Consider the following 4,297-nt stretch of genomic DNA (forward strand, 5'->3'; position numbering starts at 1 on the left):
ACTTTGAGGATATAAGCAGAGAGTGAGCCATTTTGGCATCCTTCACCTGAGGAGACAAAGAAACCCTGAGCTTTGGGATCTCTTTTGGATCCTGGCTAAGAACTGGCCAACCATACTGGAAGAATGACAGTGGTACGAAAACTACTTTGAACAAAAGACTATAGTTTAAGTTAGGTTTTAGTCTTAGAAGCATATTTTTATCTTTGTTTATAACCATTTTGATCCCTAATCCTTCTACTTTCTATCACTTAAATATATGTTCTTTGTTAATAAACTTAATCTTGTTTTACTACACAACCTACTCAGTGCAGTGTTTCAAACTGAAGAGTAAAGTTCTCGGTCAAATTAACAGGCTGATGATCTGTACTGTCTCTTTAAAGGAGCAGCAAATTGGATAAGGGTTTGTGAGCGCTGGTGGTTGGGCATATAAAAGCCACAGTGGAGATGAAGGGGTTAAAGAGCTGCTGGCAGCTAGGCTGGCCTATCCCTCCAGCCCTGTCAATCATGTTAATGGTGGAATAAGAGCTTAAAAACAGGAAGTTCCCACCAGTTGCTGAGCAGCTCTGGGAGAGAGAGCAGATGGTGGTTATACAGCTCCTAAAGGAGTCTCCTGGAAGATCTCAGGGGAACTGCCCTCAGGAAGGCCATTTACCAGTGCCCCCCTCCCCATCATGCCTGAGCCTACAGAGAAACGATGACCCTGGTATACTGGCTGGATAAGAAAGGTCTGGCAAGCCTGAAGGTGAACTGATTAGGTGGTTGGTGCTCCTACTCTCTGCCCTTTTTGGGGTTAGGGAATCTGAGAACACATAAAAGGGATGAGGGGAATGGGAACCAAGGACCCTACCCCATCCATAAAAAGGGCCTATTTAGCATGATTTGTATAGTAGAGACCCCTACTTAGGTAGATGAGCATGTGCTAAGGATTTTTCAGTGTCTATCCATTATGAGGTACCTATCAGCAACTTGAAAATTGTGACAGGCTACAGTGATCAGGGCTGAGCACTACAGAAGAGAAGATACTGGGAAAACTCTGAACTGGAATGGCAGTTGGTGTCACCCTGAAAGGAGAAACCAGGCTGGTAGAAGCCAGGATGAGGTCACTGTGCTGTGAGTAGGCGGCTGCTGTTGGTGTCCTGAGCTAAGCTGCACTACACAGAAGCATCCATGATTACAGGGCAGGTGGTAACACAACTCCTTACTGGTCTGAGTGAACCCTCATAGCATCACAAAAGGATCTGGGAGTTAAAGTGAGTCAACAGTGTGATGCAGTTGTGAAAAATGTAAATATACTGGGGTGTATTAACAGGAGTGTTGTATGTATGACATGGGTGGTAACTGTCCTTCTCTACTCAGCACTGGTGAGGCCTCAGCTGGAGCACTGCGTCCAGGTCTGGGTGACACACTTTAAGAAAGATGTGGACAAATTGGAGACAGTCCAGAGGCAAGGAACAAAAATGATTAAAGGTTTAGAAAACCTGCCTTTGAGGAAAGGTTAAAAAACCTGGGCGTGTTTAGTCTTGACAAAAGAAGGCTGAGCGGGGACCTGATAAATCTATGCTAAGGGCTGTTGTAAAGAGGACAGTTATCAATTGTTCTCCTTCTCCACTGAAGGTAGGATGAGAAGTAATGAGCTTAATCTGCAGCAAGGGAGACTTAGTTTAGATATTAGGACATTTTTTTCTAATTGTAAGGGTAATTAAACACTAGAATAGGCTTCCAAGGAGGTTGTGGAATCCCTGTCATTGGAGTTCTTAAGAACAAGTTAAAGAAACACCTGTTAGGGATGGTCTAGTTTTACTTGGGCTTGCCTCAGAGTAGGAGGCTGGACTAGATGATCTCTCAAGGTCCCTTCCAGTCCTACATTTCTATGATTCTATAACCGTAACAACTTTAAATGCCACTATTTTGGGGGGGGAATAAACCTTTATTAACGACCCAGTCTCCCAACAGCATCAACCGTTCCTGAAGCAGGAGCAGGCAGGGTGCCGGCCTCAGTTGGTGGAGGGTTTGGCCCACTCCACATTGAGGATGAGGTGGTCGTAGCCAAAGCCGAAGACGCCGGCGATGGTGCGGGCAGCATCCTTGCGCCAGTGGAAGCTGATAAAGGCAAAGCCCTTAGACTGCCCCGTGGTCTTATCCTTGGCCAAGTAGATCCTGGAGATGGAGCCAAAGGGGCAGAACAGCTCCTGCAGGTCGGTCTCCCACGAGTCCTCCGACAGGTTGGTGACCCAGATGGTGGCGTTGTCATCGGCCCTGTGGTTGGGCTGCATGGATTCCCTATGGTGGCTGGCTCCGTCACGCAGGCTAGGTGGGACCTACTTCCCCATTTTGCTCTGCTGGGCCTGGACCAGCTCCGGTTCTCCTGGAAGCGTCTCCTTCTTGCCTGTGGACAGGCCCAGCTGCTCAGCCAGCTCCTTCTGCAGAGGGCCCAGCGTGTCCTTGTAGGGGCAGTGCATCGTCTAGTGTCACCCTTGCAGATCCAGCATGACACGATCTTCTGCCCCTTCAGCTTGTTCATGGGGTCCTCCTCCTCCTGGCAGTTCAGGTCCTCCTTGCTGGTGATGAAGGTCATGAAGACTTCATCGCTCACGGTGGTCGTAGCCACATTGGGGCCCAGAGCATCAAACTCAGAGTTGCCGAATTTCTTCCAGTTCTTCCGCCAAGCCACATCCTTGGAGGCCTCCTGGTCTCAATTAAGAAGGTGAGGATGATCTTCACCTTGCACCCATCCTCCTCCTCCGGGTACTCTGCAATGGTTTTGATGTTCCTGTTGATGAGTTCTTTTGGGGATGTGAGGGGACCTGCTTTCAGCAGCTCAATGTCTGCGCTCACAGGCAATCCTTTCTCCAACTCAGGCAAACAAATGGGTAACCTTAGCTGCAAGGCACAGTAGCCCAGTTCTGCAAAAGGAAGTGTATCCAAAGCCAAATGGCTGGAGTCAGCCTAAGGCTCCAGTTCTAAGACCCTGATTATCTGTTGCTGTACTAGACACATGTTGCTGTGTGAGGCAAATGTAACTATATTATGGTGCTGCCTACAGGTCTATCTGATGGCCCATGGTGAGAATTAAGAGTAGTCTCACCTGAGAACAGCCAGAGCACAGGGCACTCCAGCCATGCCACCTCATTCTCCATCGTTGGCATGCCCTCAGGAGAATTCTGTGTTGGAGTTTGGGAGAGGGACAGAAGTCAATATAGAGCTGTTCTACTTGCTTTGTGCCACGTTGGGAACTTTTTTAATGGCAGAGGTATTCCCTGAGATCTAGTTCCACTCAATTAACAGCCTACTTACACTGCTGGAATGGCATAAAGGGGCATCACGAGAGCAGAGAATTGGGCCCTATATCTTTTTTCCTTAGCTCCACTATGCAGTGTGAGAGAGAAACTGAGGTTAGAAGCAGGAAAGTTGTGTGTGTGAGTGAGATATGCTCCTTCAATTACCACATTAATATGGTATGATTTGGAAGAAATGCTGGGCACAGGAAGTTAACCTGTTTGTTAAACCTTAAGAGTTCTTTCTTGGTCCTCTCTAGTAAATGAAGAAGGCAGCGTTGGGAACTCCAAAAGAATTTAAAAAAAAGTTTCTTAATTGGGTTGCTATTGACTTTTCTCTTTAATCCCCCTTCCTAAGTATAGCAATAGCAGCTGTCATGATGTGGCAGGTTTACGGCTGACAGATCTGCATTGGTGCACACACAGCTATGCATACCTGGCACACAAGGGTCGGATTTGTTTTGGAGGATTTTTTTTCTTGCTTAGCCAGCAGCAGTCAGATTTTTATAGGGGATCTGGAATTATTGGCCAGAGGGCAAAGTTTATTGTAAGTAATCTGCCTCTAAAATAGATTCAGTGTTTCAGCCAGGCCACTCTTCTCACTTTCCTGTCCTGAGCCTGTCATTACCAGACCCTTTGTGCTTCATTGCTGCTGGCCTAGTGATTGCTATCGCTGGAACTGAACATGCAGGTGGCGTACTAATGATCACTGCCTCCATTCTTGACACCAACTGTTACTACCAACTGTTACCTTGTTACTACTGTTCCAGACTTTGATCTTTTGGCAGTTTGTTTAGCAGAGAAAGGTCAGTACCTGTTGGTGTTGGTACATTCCGCACGATCACTTGTTATTTCTCAGTCTAGTTTTGAGCCTGGACGCCAGGTGCTGTTCTTTAGCAGATGTGTTTTGCTGAACAGTTTCCCCATGACAATTGCTGGAGAAGCAACAAATATATTATGTTTCAATAACTAATGGTCCAATATGGCAATCCCCTACTGACTTTGAGTAGCATAACACTTAC

General features: G+C 46.8%; 1 pseudogene; it reads right to left on the reverse strand.

Moving 5' to 3' along the window:
• Positions 1-1,962: 1,962 nt before the first annotated feature.
• On the reverse strand, positions 1,963-3,137 carry LOC144271417 (eukaryotic translation initiation factor 3 subunit G pseudogene; annotated as a pseudogene).
• Positions 3,138-4,297: the final 1,160 nt, after the last annotated feature.

This window comes from Eretmochelys imbricata, chromosome 10 (genome assembly GCF_965152235.1).
Source record: "Eretmochelys imbricata isolate rEreImb1 chromosome 10, rEreImb1.hap1, whole genome shotgun sequence".
NCBI lineage: Eukaryota > Metazoa > Chordata > Testudines > Cheloniidae > Eretmochelys > Eretmochelys imbricata.